Below are 14,055 nucleotides of genomic sequence, written 5' to 3'. Positions count from 1 at the left end.
TACTGATAAGTACGGCCCTTTCCCAATGTAACTGCTTTGTTTGAACACCAAAGATGGCTTGGATATTTATGAAACCACGATACTATTGTTCCCACTTTCTTTAGAACTACCAAATGTGCGCTTCCCATGTCAGCCCTAGTGGCCTAATGGCTAAGGCCACTGGCCTCCTAAGCCAGGGATAGTGGGTTCGAGTCCCATCTGGGGTGGGGTTTTGTTATAAAATCGAACATAATTGTGTTATGTTTTATTGGCATGTGATATTTTGTAGATCTTGTTATCTGCTAAGTCCGCTCACGCTAGCCACAACGTGCTTGAGTGCTGTGGCAGCAGCCATGAAGCAAGTCAGTTTTTCAGTTGAAATCAAGATCTACTTTGTTTTTTGTGTATGGGTGGTTTGAAAAGATCACTTAAATTGTTACGTATTTTGAAATAAAGATGTATTCATTATTATGAACGTTGACAGAAAGGATATTGTATTTACATTTCCCACGTGTGCTTGCCTTGTATAAATCGATGGAGTTTCAACAAAGGCATTTGACTTCGGTTCATGTTAGCCTATACTGCCATCTGCAGCATTACCGCGGGTGTCTTTTACTTCTTTTGACAATAATATGGATCATTTCACAGTCCAATGTAAGAACATGTAGTCGTGGCCGAGTGGTTAAGGCGATGGACTAGAAATCCATTGGGGTTTCCCCGCGCAGGTTCGAATCCTGCCGACTACGTAAGCTTTCTTTTTAATTGTATGTGTTCATTCCTAATACATGTTTAAAGATGAGGAATTTGAAATATTACTGGTTCTACTTCATATCGCACCGGTTCATTTAGTTAAAGAATGTTCATTTTGGCACCATTCCAAATGCTGTGGTTTCTTTAAAGAAGAAAAGTCATGGCCCGTACGGGGATCGAACCCGCGACCTTGGCGTTATTAGCACCACGCTCTAACCAACTGAGCTAACCGGCCACACACATGGAGCGCGTTAATAAAACCCGAGAAAAACAAGGCCTGCGGACATTATGATTACCAAGATGTTATGTTAAACTCAACAATAACACATTCAAAGTATTGGAAAGGCATAATTAGAGGTCTCATCTTTATGAGGCAGTTTAGCAGTGTGAAGAAAGTGGCGAGGTGCGGGCTTGCGGTGACTTTCTCTCATTTAAAAAGCTGTGATTTGAATACTAAAAAGAAAAACATGTAAAATTACCAAGCATTCGGTGGACGTTTTAGAAATAAATTAACAAGAACTGTTGTCAGAAGTGGGGTTCGAGCCCACGCCTCCATGGAGACTGCGACCTGACCACAGCGCCTTAGACCGCTCGGCCATCCTGACTTACACCGACGACTTTGCACAACGCTGCAGCACACTGCTGAACCTCCCATGTCTGACGCTGCAGTAAATCACCTGGCGTGTGCGTGTACTTGTTCTTTTTCTGTTTATATTAAGGAGGGCGACAGGTTTTGTCGCATTTTGTATGGAATCACAAGGACACTCCTCTTACTGAAAGAAAATATACTGCAAACAGAGCGATCGCTTCACGGTTTGAATCAAAATCAGAACAGTCTGTTAGCAAATGAACTTCATCAAAAAACCACAAAGGCATTACATAAATGTTACAGATATATTTCGTAGACAGAACAGTTGTAACATATTTGAGTACATTTCTAAACAATCTGCTAATAACAGACATAATCTCAAAGCGCTATAATTTATTTTCAGATCTTATGAAAGACAAGTATGGTTGCGCATTATATCACAGAAAACAGGATAATCCTAGCGCTTCATTTAATCCCTCGGGTTGTACCATATGGAGATAGAAGATCCATTTGGATTCACATTGTAATAGTTTTTGATCGAGATTATCACGTCCTCGAGCTTGAAATATTTTTTGTATGCTGCGGTATTTCAGATCTGAAATGGAATGTTTGGCATCTACGAAATGTCTAGCTAGTGGTGAATGGATATCTTTTCTCCTAATTGAACTTTTATGCTTGCTCATCAATGCGCAATCGTCACTGTCTAGTAGTTTTACCAACATATTGCAAATGGCAAGGACAAAAAAACAAATAAATGACATGCGTTGAAGCACAGGTCATCACTTGTAAGACACTGTACTCTTTTTTCGTTGTATGGCTTGTAAAACGCAAACGCATTATCACAGGCGGCACAATTACGACATGGAAAATAATCCAGTAGATTTGTCCAGTACACCTAGATCTCTCGAACATGTCAATGAGTCAGCCCTTAATAAACACTGTCCGTGTTCATTTCTGTGTATATGACATTGTCTATAACCAATATCTGTTATGTAAGCGTATTGGTATGAAACCAATCGCAATTAATGCGATCCGTGTTTTCAGTCAGTTTGATAGTTTTAATCAATCATCGAAAAAGCAGCAGTGCTTTGCAACTGTAGTTCATCTTTCTTACGTTTTGGTAAGACACCCACTCAGAACGTGTCCGCTTCCTCCAGCCCCCTAAGGAACACTGGAGCGGTCATCAATAACAGCGAGCAGTTGGTCAAAAACAACACTCGCTGTCTTCTTCACGCTCAAAAACGAACACTCTCACTCTTCCTCGTGGGTAGCGAGCCCAAACACTTTCAAAACGCATTTCGCTAGCAAATCACTATAGAAATGATCCCTGAAAGTATTGTTTTATGGGCAAGTGGCCGACCGTCTCCCTCCAACTCTGAGTGGCACCGGTAGCTGTGCCGGTGACAAATAAACAGGAGCACTTTCATATAATGCAATTGCTGTAGCCCAGTGAGTTGTTACAATAACATTTCAAACTCATTCCAGACTGCAGGCGGTTAAAAGCTTAATTGGGTTCAATTTTTTGGTATGATTTAAAAAGTACGAGCCAGTTGCCTCATTTGCATTGCCTGCCTTCCTCCTTTGCACTGTGACGTCTATCAAACGTGTGCTTAAAATCTGATGAATACGATTCCCATTTGAACCGTAAATATTTTAATTATACGCATACAGTGTTCTGTTGGGCTCCGAGGGTGTTATCTAATAAAACAACGTAATCGGTGAGCGCGTTCGGCTTAACCAAAACGTTGCTGTTTCAAGCCCACGCAGGGACGAGGCATTCTTTTTGTCAATCGCCTTTCTGTCAAGCCAGTAAACCTGTATATAATAAGAAACATTCAACAGCTCGGAAACACCATAATAGAATCCAATGCGTTTACAAATGTGTTTTGAAACTGTTCATTTTTCACCCAAATGCGGTTCTCAAAAATTGTTTTGCCTACATTTTTCTATTGCTATTATTATTTTTTCCAGAGTAAGACGAAAAAGCAAACATCCATGAAATAGGTAAACACTGCTACAGCGCTTGAACTGTCTCAACAAACGTTCAGCTCTAAAACGTGTACATTGAAAGTCTATTAACATCTTTAACACAATCATGTGTGTTCCAATAGCGGCTATTCCACATGGTGATCAATAAAGTGAATGCTGGCTTTGTTCACATATTAGCAAGACGTTTTCAGGATTCACGCATATTCTGAACAAGCACACTAGAATATGGTAATGAAAGGACAGGAAAATAACAGGTTTATTGGCTTTGGTCTTGTATCGTCACCCTGACTACTGTCAGGTAAGGAAGTGGCATTAATCAAAACGTAATTATGTAAGGTTACCAATGCGCAAATACGAAGCATATTAAAACTTCTTCACAATCTTAAATCTTCCCACATGCATTTCAAACACTTACTGATAAGTACGGCCCTTTCCCAATGTAACTGCTTTGTTTGAACACCAAAGATGGCTTGGATATTTATGAAACCACGATACTATTGTTCCCACTTTCTTTAGAACTACCAAATGTGCGCTTCCCATGTCAGCCCTAGTGGCCTAATGGCTAAGGCCACTGGCCTCCTAAGCCAGGGATAGTGGGTTCGAGTCCCATCTGGGGTGGGGTTTTGTTATAAAATCGAACATAATTGTGTTATGTTTTATTGGCATGTGATATTTTGTAGATCTTGTTATCTGCTAAGTCCGCTCACGCTAGCCACAACGTGCTTGAGTGCTGTGGCAGCAGCCATGAAGCAAGTCAGTTTTTCAGTTGAAATCAAGATCTACTTTGTTTTTTGTGTATGGGTGGTTTGAAAAGATCACTTAAATTGTTACGTATTTTGAAATAAAGATGTATTCATTATTATGAACGTTGACAGAAAGGATATTGTATTTACATTTCCCACGTGTGCTTGCCTTGTATAAATCGATGGAGTTTCAACAAAGGCATTTGACTTCGGTTCATGTTAGCCTATACTGCCATCTGCAGCATTACCGCGGGTGTCTTTTACTTCTTTTGACAATAATATGGATCATTTCACAGTCCAATGTAAGAACATGTAGTCGTGGCCGAGTGGTTAAGGCGATGGACTAGAAATCCATTGGGGTTTCCCCGCGCAGGTTCGAATCCTGCCGACTACGTAAGCTTTCTTTTTAATTGTATGTGTTCATTCCTAATACATGTTTAAAGATGAGGAATCTGAAATATTACTGGTTCTACTTCATATCGCACCGGTTCATTTTGTTAAAGAATGTTCATTTTGGCACCATTCCAAATGCTGTGGTTTCTTTAAAGAAGAAAAGTCATGGCCCGTACGGGGATCGAACCCGCGACCTTTTCGTTATTAGCACCACACTCTAACCAACTGAGCTAACCGGCCACACACATGGATCGCGTTAATAAAACCCGAGAAAAACAAGGCCTGCGGACATTATGATTACCAAGATGTTATGTTAAACTCAACAATAACACATTCAAAGTATTGGAAAGGCATAATTAGAGGTCTCATCTTTATGAGGCAGTTTAGCAGTGTGAAGAAAGTGGCGAGGTGCGGGCTTGCGGTGACTTTCTCTCATTTAAAAAGCTGTGATTTGAATACTAAAAAGAAAAACATGTAAAATTACCAAGCATTCAGTGGACGTTTTAGAAATAAATTAACAAGAACAGTTGTCAGAAGTGGGGTTCGATCCCACGCCTCCATGGAGACTGCGACCTGACCACAGCGCCTTAGACCGCTCGGCCATCCTGACTTAGACCGACGACTTTGCACAACGCTGCAGCACACTGCTGAACCTCCCATGTCTGACGCTGCAGTAAATCACCTGGCGTGTGCGTGTACTTGTTCTTTTTCTGTTTATATTAAGGAGGGCGACAGGTTTTGTCGCATTCTGTATGGAATCACAAGGACACTCCTCTTACTGAAAGAAAATATACTGCAAACAGAGCGATCGCTTAACGGTTTGAATCAAAATCAGAACAGTCTGTTAGCAAATGAACTTCATCAAAAAACCACAAAGGCATTACATAAATGTTACAGATATATTTCGTAGACAGAACAGTTGTAACATATTTGAGTACATTTCTAAACAATCTGCTAATAACAGACATAATCTCAAAGCGCTATAATTTATTTTCAGATCTTATGAAAGACAAGTATGGTTGCGCATTATATCACAGAAAACAGGATAATCCTAGCGCTTCATTTAATCCCTCGGGTTGTACCATATGGAGATAGAAGATCCATTTGGATTCACATTGTAATAGTTTTTGATCGAGATTATCACGTCCTCGAGCTTGAAATATTTTTTGTATGCTGCGGTATTTCAGATCTGAAATGGAATGTTTGGCATCTACGAAATGTCTAGCTAGTGGTGAATGGATATCTTTTCTCCTAATTGAACTTTTATGCTTGCTCATCAATGCGCAATCGTCACTGTCTAGTAGTTTTACCAACATATTGCAAATGGCAAGGACAAAAAAACAAATAAATGACATGCGTTGAAGCACAGGTCATCACTTGTAAGACACTGTACTCTTTTTTCGTTGTATGGCTTGTAAAACGCAAACGCATTATCACAGGCGGCACAATTACGACATGGAAAATAATCCAGTAGATTTGTCCAGTACACCTAGATCTCTCGAACATGTCAATGAGTCAGCCCTTAATAAACACTGTCCGTGTTCATTTCTGTGTATATGACATTGTCTATAACCAATATCTGTTATGTAAGCGTATTGGTATGAAACCAATCGCAATTAATGCGATCCGTGTTTTCAGTCAGTTTGATAGTTTTAATCAATCATCGAAAAAGCAGCAGTGCTTTGCAACTGTAGTTCATCTTTCTTACGTTTTGGTAAGACACCCACTCAGAACGTGTCCGCTTCCTCCAGCCCCCTAAGGAACACTGGAGCGGTCATCAATAACAGCGAGCAGTTGGTCAAAAACAACACTCGCTGTCTTCTTCACGCTCAAAAACGAACACTCTCACTCTTCCTCGTGGGTAGCGAGCCCAAACACTTTCAAAACGCATTTCGCTAGCAAATCACTATAGAAATGATCCCTGAAAGTATTGTTTTATGGGCAAGTGGCCGACCGTCTCCCTCCAACTCTGAGTGGCACCGGTAGCTGTGCCGGTGACAAATAAACAGGAGCACTTTCATATAATGCAATTGCTGTAGCCCAGTGAGTTGTTACAATAACATTTCAAACTCATTCCAGACTGCAGGCGGTTAAAAGCTTAATTGGGTTCAATTTTTTGGTATGATTTAAAAAGTACGAGCCAGTTGCCTCATTTGCATTGCCTGCCTTCCTCCTTTGCACTGTGACGTCTATCAAATGTGTGCTTAAAATCTGATGAATACGATTCCCATTTGAACCGTAAATATTTTAATTATACGCATACAGTGTTCTGTTGGGCTCCGAGGGTGTTATCTAATAAAACAACGTAATCGGTGAGCGCGTTCGGCTTAACCAAAACGTTGCTGTTTCAAGCCCACGCAGGGACGAGGCATTCTTTTTGTCAATCGCCTTTCTGTCAAGCCAGTAAACCTGTATATAATAAGAAACATTCAACAGCTCGGAAACACCATAATAGAATCCAATGCGTTTACAAATGTGTTTTGAAACTGTTCATTTTTCACCCAAATGCGGTTCTCAAAAATTGTTTTGCCTACATTTTTCTATTGCTATTATTATTTTTTCCAGAGTAAGACGAAAAAGCAAACATCCATGAAATAGGTAAACACTGCTACAGCGTTTGAACTGTCTCAACAAACGTTCAGCTCTAAAACGTGTACATTGAAAGTCTATTAACATCTTTAACACAATCATGTGTGTTCCAATAGCGGCTATTCCACATGGTGATCAATAAAGTGAATGCTGGCTTTGTTCACATATTAGCAAGACGTTTTCAGGATTCACGCATATTCTGAACAAGCACACTAGAATATGGTAATGAAAGGACAGGAAAATAACAGGTTTATTGGCTTTGGTCTTGTATCGTCACCCTGACTACTGTCAGGTAAGGAAGTGGCATTAATCAAAACGTAATTATGTAAGGTTACCAATGCGCAAATACGAAGCATATTAAAACTTCTTCACAATCTTAAATCTTCCCACATGCATTTCAAACACTTACTGATAAGTACGGCCCTTTCCCAATGTAACTGCTTTGTTTGAACACCAAAGATGGCTTGGATATTTATGAAACCACGATACTATTGTTCCCACTTTCTTTAGAACTACCAAATGTGCGCTTCCCATGTCAGCCCTAGTGGCCTAATGGCTAAGGCCACTGGCCTCCTAAGCCAGGGATAGTGGGTTCGAGTCCCATCTGGGGTGGGGTTTTGTTATAAAATCGAACATAATTGTGTTATGTTTTATTGGCATGTGATATTTTGTAGATCTTGTTATCTGCTAAGTCCGCTCACGCTAGCCACAACGTGCTTGAGTGCTGTGGCAGCAGCCATGAAGCAAGTCAGTTTTTCAGTTGAAATCAAGATCTACTTTGTTTTTTGTGTATGGGTGGTTTGAAAAGATCACTTAAATTGTTACGTATTTTGAAATAAAGATGTATTCATTATTATGAACGTTGACAGAAAGGATATTGTATTTACATTTCCCACGTGTGCTTGCCTTGTATAAATCGATGGAGTTTCAACAAAGGCATTTGACTTCGGTTCATGTTAGCCTATACTGCCATCTGCAGCATTACCGCGGGTGTCTTTTACTTCTTTTGACAATAATATGGATCATTTCACAGTCCAATGTAAGAACATGTAGTCGTGGCCGAGTGGTTAAGGCGATGGACTAGAAATCCATTGGGGTTTCCCCGCGCAGGTTCGAATCCTGCCGACTACGTAAGCTTTCTTTTTAATTGTATGTGTTCATTCCTAATACATGTTTAAAGATGAGGAATTTGAAATATTACTGGTTCTACTTCATATCGCACCGGTTCATTTTGTTAAAGAATGTTCATTTTGGCACCATTCCAAATGCTGTGGTTTCTTTAAAGAAGAAAAGTCATGGCCCGTACGGGGATCGAACCCGCGACCTTGGCGTTATTAGCACCACGCTCTAACCAACTGAGCTAACCGGCCACACACATGGAGCGCGTTAATAAAACCCGAGAAAAACAAGGCCTGTGGACATTATGATTACCAAGATGTTATGTTAAACTCAACAATAACACATTCAAAGTATTGGAAAGGCATAATTAGAGGTCTCATCTTTATGAGGCAGTTTAGCAGTGTGAAGAAAGTGGCGAGGTGCGGGCTTGCGGTGACTTTCTCTCATTTAAAAAGCTGTGATTTGAATACTAAAAAGAAAAACATGTAAAATTACCAAGCATTCGGTGGACGTTTTAGAAATAAATTAACAAGAACTGTTGTCAGAAGTGGGGTTCGAGCCCACGCCTCCATGGAGACTGCGACCTGACCACAGCGCCTTAGACCGCTCGGCCATCCTGACTTACACCGACGACTTTGCACAACGCTGCAGCACACTGCTGAACCTCCCATGTCTGACGCTGCAGTAAATCACCTGGCGTGTGCGTGTACTTGTTCTTTTTCTGTTTATATTAAGGAGGGCGACAGGTTTTGTCGCATTTTGTATGGAATCACAAGGACACTCCTCTTACTGAAAGAAAATATACTGCAAACAGAGCGATCGCTTCACGGTTTGAATCAAAATCAGAACAGTCTGTTAGCAAATGAACTTCATCAAAAAACCACAAAGGCATTACATAAATGTTACAGATATATTTCGTAGACAGAACAGTTGTAACATATTTGAGTACATTTCTAAACAATCTGCTAATAACAGACATAATCTCAAAGCGCTATAATTTATTTTCAGATCTTATGAAAGACAAGTATGGTTGCGCATTATATCACAGAAAACAGGATAATCCTAGCGCTTCATTTAATCCCTCGGGTTGTACCATATGGAGATAGAAGATCCATTTGGATTCACATTGTAATAGTTTTTGATCGAGATTATCACGTCCTCGAGCTTGAAATATTTTTTGTATGCTGCGGTATTTCAGATCTGAAATGGAATGTTTGGCATCTACGAAATGTCTAGCTAGTGGTGAATGGATATCTTTTCTCCTAATTGAACTTTTATGCTTGCTCATCAATGCGCAATCGTCACTGTCTAGTAGTTTTACCAACATATTGCAAATGGCAAGGACAAAAAAACAAATAAATGACATGCGTTGAAGCACAGGTCATCACTTGTAAGACACTGTACTCTTTTTTCGTTGTATGGCTTGTAAAACGCAAACGCATTATCACAGGCGGCACAATTACGACATGGAAAATAATCCAGTAGATTTGTCCAGTACACCTAGATCTCTCGAACATGTCAATGAGTCAGCCCTTAATAAACACTGTCCGTGTTCATTTCTGTGTATATGACATTGTCTATAACCAATATCTGTTATGTAAGCGTATTGGTATGAAACCAATCGCAATTAATGCGATCCGTGTTTTCAGTCAGTTTGATAGTTTTAATCAATCATCGAAAAAGCAGCAGTGCTTTGCAACTGTAGTTCATCTTTCTTACGTTTTGGTAAGACACCCACTCAGAACGTGTCCGCTTCCTCCAGCCCCCTAAGGAACACTGGAGCGGTCATCAATAACAGCGAGCAGTTGGTCAAAAACAACACTCGCTGTCTTCTTCACGCTCAAAAACGAACACTCTCACTCTTCCTCGTGGGTAGCGAGCCCAAACACTTTCAAAACGCATTTCGCTAGCAAATCACTATAGAAATGATCCCTGAAAGTATTGTTTTATGGGCAAGTGGCCGACCGTCTCCCTCCAACTCTGAGTGGCACCGGTAGCTGTGCCGGTGACAAATAAACAGGAGCACTTTCATATAATGCAATTGCTGTAGCCCAGTGAGTTGTTACAATAACATTTCAAACTCATTCCAGACTGCAGGCGGTTAAAAGCTTAATTGGGTTCAATTTTTTGGTATGATTTAAAAAGTACGAGCCAGTTGCCTCATTTGCATTGCCTGCCTTCCTCCTTTGCACTGTGACGTCTATCAAACGTGTGCTTAAAATCTGATGAATACGATTCCCATTTGAACCGTAAATATTTTAATTATACGCATACAGTGTTCTGTTGGGCTCCGAGGGTGTTATCTAATAAAACAACGTAATCGGTGAGCGCGTTCGGCTTAACCAAAACGTTGCTGTTTCAAGCCCACGCAGGGACGAGGCATTCTTTTTGTCAATCGCCTTTCTGTCAAGCCAGTAAACCTGTATATAATAAGAAACATTCAACAGCTCGGAAACACCATAATAGAATCCAATGCGTTTACAAATGTGTTTTGAAACTGTTCATTTTTCACCCAAATGCGGTTCTCAAAAATTGTTTTGCCTACATTTTTCTATTGCTATTATTATTTTTTCCAGAGTAAGACGAAAAAGCAAACATCCATGAAATAGGTAAACACTGCTACAGCGCTTGAACTGTCTCAACAAACGTTCAGCTCTAAAACGTGTACATTGAAAGTCTATTAACATCTTTAACACAATCATGTGTGTTCCAATAGCGGCTATTCCACATGGTGATCAATAAAGTGAATGCTGGCTTTGTTCACATATTAGCAAGACGTTTTCAGGATTCACGCATATTCTGAACAAGCACACTAGAATATGGTAATGAAAGGACAGGAAAATAACAGGTTTATTGGCTTTGGTCTTGTATCGTCACCCTGACTACTGTCAGGTAAGGAAGTGGCATTAATCAAAACGTAATTATGTAAGGTTACCAATGCGCAAATACGAAGCATATTAAAACTTCTTCACAATCTTAAATCTTCCCACATGCATTTCAAACACTTACTGATAAGTACGGCCCTTTCCCAATGTAACTGCTTTGTTTGAACACCAAAGATGGCTTGGATATTTATGAAACCACGATACTATTGTTCCCACTTTCTTTAGAACTACCAAATGTGCGCTTCCCATGTCAGCCCTAGTGGCCTAATGGCTAAGGCCACTGGCCTCCTAAGCCAGGGATAGTGGGTTCGAGTCCCATCTGGGGTGGGGTTTTGTTATAAAATCGAACATAATTGTGTTATGTTTTATTGGCATGTGATATTTTGTAGATCTTGTTATCTGCTAAGTCCGCTCACGCTAGCCACAACGTGCTTGAGTGCTGTGGCAGCAGCCATGAAGCAAGTCAGTTTTTCAGTTGAAATCAAGATCTACTTTGTTTTTTGTGTATGGGTGGTTTGAAAAGATCACTTAAATTGTTACGTATTTTGAAATAAAGATGTATTCATTATTATGAACGTTGACAGAAAGGATATTGTATTTACATTTCCCACGTGTGCTTGCCTTGTATAAATCGATGGAGTTTCAACAAAGGCATTTGACTTCGGTTCATGTTAGCCTATACTGCCATCTGCAGCATTACCGCGGGTGTCTTTTACTTCTTTTGACAATAATATGGATCATTTCACAGTCCAATGTAAGAACATGTAGTCGTGGCCGAGTGGTTAAGGCGATGGACTAGAAATCCATTGGGGTTTCCCCGCGCAGGTTCGAATCCTGCCGACTACGTAAGCTTTCTTTTTAATTGTATGTGTTCATTCCTAATACATGTTTAAAGATGAGGAATTTGAAATATTACTGGTTCTACTTCATATCGCACCGGTTCATTTAGTTAAAGAATGTTCATTTTGGCACCATTCCAAATGCTGTGGTTTCTTTAAAGAAGAAAAGTCATGGCCCGTACGGGGATCGAACCCGCGACCTTGGCGTTATTAGCACCACGCTCTAACCAACTGAGCTAACCGGCCACACACATGGAGCGCGTTAATAAAACCCGAGAAAAACAAGGCCTGCGGACATTATGATTACCAAGATGTTATGTTAAACTCAACAATAACACATTCAAAGTATTGGAAAGGCATAATTAGAGGTCTCATCTTTATGAGGCAGTTTAGCAGTGTGAAGAAAGTGGCGAGGTGCGGGCTTGCGGTGACTTTCTCTCATTTAAAAAGCTGTGATTTGAATACTAAAAAGAAAAACATGTAAAATTACCAAGCATTCGGTGGACGTTTTAGAAATAAATTAACAAGAACTGTTGTCAGAAGTGGGGTTCGAGCCCACGCCTCCATGGAGACTGCGACCTGACCACAGCGCCTTAGACCGCTCGGCCATCCTGACTTACACCGACGACTTTGCACAACGCTGCAGCACACTGCTGAACCTCCCATGTCTGACGCTGCAGTAAATCACCTGGCGTGTGCGTGTACTTGTTCTTTTTCTGTTTATATTAAGGAGGGCGACAGGTTTTGTCGCATTTTGTATGGAATCACAAGGACACTCCTCTTACTGAAAGAAAATATACTGCAAACAGAGCGATCGCTTCACGGTTTGAATCAAAATCAGAACAGTCTGTTAGCAAATGAACTTCATCAAAAAACCACAAAGGCATTACATAAATGTTACAGATATATTTCGTAGACAGAACAGTTGTAACATATTTGAGTACATTTCTAAACAATCTGCTAATAACAGACATAATCTCAAAGCGCTATAATTTATTTTCAGATCTTATGAAAGACAAGTATGGTTGCGCATTATATCACAGAAAACAGGATAATCCTAGCGCTTCATTTAATCCCTCGGGTTGTACCATATGGAGATAGAAGATCCATTTGGATTCACATTGTAATAGTTTTTGATCGAGATTATCACGTCCTCGAGCTTGAAATATTTTTTGTATGCTGCGGTATTTCAGATCTGAAATGGAATGTTTGGCATCTACGAAATGTCTAGCTAGTGGTGAATGGATATCTTTTCTCCTAATTGAACTTTTATGCTTGCTCATCAATGCGCAATCGTCACTGTCTAGTAGTTTTACCAACATATTGCAAATGGCAAGGACAAAAAAACAAATAAATGACATGCGTTGAAGCACAGGTCATCACTTGTAAGACACTGTACTCTTTTTTCGTTGTATGGCTTGTAAAACGCAAACGCATTATCACAGGCGGCACAATTACGACATGGAAAATAATCCAGTAGATTTGTCCAGTACACCTAGATCTCTCGAACATGTCAATGAGTCAGCCCTTAATAAACACTGTCCGTGTTCATTTCTGTGTATATGACATTGTCTATAACCAATATCTGTTATGTAAGCGTATTGGTATGAAACCAATCGCAATTAATGCGATCCGTGTTTTCAGTCAGTTTGATAGTTTTAATCAATCATCGAAAAAGCAGCAGTGCTTTGCAACTGTAGTTCATCTTTCTTACGTTTTGGTAAGACACCCACTCAGAACGTGTCCGCTTCCTCCAGCCCCCTAAGGAACACTGGAGCGGTCATCAATAACAGCGAGCAGTTGGTCAAAAACAACACTCGCTGTCTTCTTCACGCTCAAAAACGAACACTCTCACTCTTCCTCGTGGGTAGCGAGCCCAAACACTTTCAAAACGCATTTCGCTAGCAAATCACTATAGAAATGATCCCTGAAAGTATTGTTTTATGGGCAAGTGGCCGACCGTCTCCCTCCAACTCTGAGTGGCACCGGTAGCTGTGCCGGTGACAAATAAACAGGAGCACTTTCATATAATGCAATTGCTGTAGCCCAGTGAGTTGTTACAATAACATTTCAAACTCATTCCAGACTGCAGGCGGTTAAAAGCTTAATTGGGTTCAATTTTTTGGTATGATTTAAAAAGTACGAGCCAGTTGCCTCATTTGCATTGCCTGCCTTCCTCC

At 40.3% G+C, this 14,055-nt stretch overlaps 15 non-coding genes across 15 annotated transcripts; 4 read left to right on the top strand and 11 right to left on the bottom strand.

The window, feature by feature from the left end:
- Positions 1-643: 643 nt before the first annotated feature.
- trnas-aga (transfer RNA serine (anticodon AGA)) lies at positions 644-725 on the top strand. Its single transcript has one exon. It is a non-coding gene; the product is annotated as a tRNA-Ser (tRNA).
- A 165-nt stretch (positions 726-890) lies between these two features.
- trnai-aau (transfer RNA isoleucine (anticodon AAU)) lies at positions 891-964 on the bottom strand. Its single transcript has one exon. It is a non-coding gene; the product is annotated as a tRNA-Ile (tRNA).
- Positions 965-1,252: 288 nt separating this feature from the next.
- Positions 1,253-1,334, bottom strand: trnal-cag (transfer RNA leucine (anticodon CAG)). Its single transcript has one exon. It is a non-coding gene; the product is annotated as a tRNA-Leu (tRNA).
- Positions 1,335-2,446: 1,112 nt separating this feature from the next.
- On the bottom strand, positions 2,447-2,661 carry LOC131732062 (small nucleolar RNA U3). Its single transcript, XR_009325257.1, has one exon. It is a non-coding gene; the product is annotated as a small nucleolar RNA U3 (small nucleolar RNA).
- Positions 2,662-4,362: 1,701 nt separating this feature from the next.
- On the top strand, positions 4,363-4,444 carry trnas-aga (transfer RNA serine (anticodon AGA)). The gene has a single exon. It is a non-coding gene; the product is annotated as a tRNA-Ser (tRNA).
- A 527-nt stretch (positions 4,445-4,971) lies between these two features.
- trnal-cag (transfer RNA leucine (anticodon CAG)) lies at positions 4,972-5,053 on the bottom strand. The gene has a single exon. It is a non-coding gene; the product is annotated as a tRNA-Leu (tRNA).
- Positions 5,054-6,165: 1,112 nt separating this feature from the next.
- On the bottom strand, positions 6,166-6,380 carry LOC131732061 (small nucleolar RNA U3). Its single transcript, XR_009325256.1, has one exon. It is a non-coding gene; the product is annotated as a small nucleolar RNA U3 (small nucleolar RNA).
- A 1,701-nt stretch (positions 6,381-8,081) lies between these two features.
- Positions 8,082-8,163, top strand: trnas-aga (transfer RNA serine (anticodon AGA)). The gene has a single exon. It is a non-coding gene; the product is annotated as a tRNA-Ser (tRNA).
- A 165-nt stretch (positions 8,164-8,328) lies between these two features.
- trnai-aau (transfer RNA isoleucine (anticodon AAU)) lies at positions 8,329-8,402 on the bottom strand. The gene has a single exon. It is a non-coding gene; the product is annotated as a tRNA-Ile (tRNA).
- A 288-nt stretch (positions 8,403-8,690) lies between these two features.
- On the bottom strand, positions 8,691-8,772 carry trnal-cag (transfer RNA leucine (anticodon CAG)). Its single transcript has one exon. It is a non-coding gene; the product is annotated as a tRNA-Leu (tRNA).
- Positions 8,773-9,884: 1,112 nt separating this feature from the next.
- Positions 9,885-10,099, bottom strand: LOC131732060 (small nucleolar RNA U3). The gene has a single exon (XR_009325255.1). It is a non-coding gene; the product is annotated as a small nucleolar RNA U3 (small nucleolar RNA).
- Positions 10,100-11,800: 1,701 nt separating this feature from the next.
- On the top strand, positions 11,801-11,882 carry trnas-aga (transfer RNA serine (anticodon AGA)). Its single transcript has one exon. It is a non-coding gene; the product is annotated as a tRNA-Ser (tRNA).
- A 165-nt stretch (positions 11,883-12,047) lies between these two features.
- Positions 12,048-12,121, bottom strand: trnai-aau (transfer RNA isoleucine (anticodon AAU)). The gene has a single exon. It is a non-coding gene; the product is annotated as a tRNA-Ile (tRNA).
- Positions 12,122-12,409: 288 nt separating this feature from the next.
- trnal-cag (transfer RNA leucine (anticodon CAG)) lies at positions 12,410-12,491 on the bottom strand. The gene has a single exon. It is a non-coding gene; the product is annotated as a tRNA-Leu (tRNA).
- Positions 12,492-13,603: 1,112 nt separating this feature from the next.
- Positions 13,604-13,818, bottom strand: LOC131732059 (small nucleolar RNA U3). The gene has a single exon (XR_009325254.1). It is a non-coding gene; the product is annotated as a small nucleolar RNA U3 (small nucleolar RNA).
- Between the last annotated feature and the right edge of the window lie 237 nt (positions 13,819-14,055).

Source organism: Acipenser ruthenus, unplaced genomic scaffold, assembly GCF_902713425.1.
Source record: "Acipenser ruthenus unplaced genomic scaffold, fAciRut3.2 maternal haplotype, whole genome shotgun sequence".
NCBI lineage: Eukaryota > Metazoa > Chordata > Actinopteri > Acipenseriformes > Acipenseridae > Acipenser > Acipenser ruthenus.
This window is presented reverse-complemented; position numbering and strand designations above follow the sequence as displayed.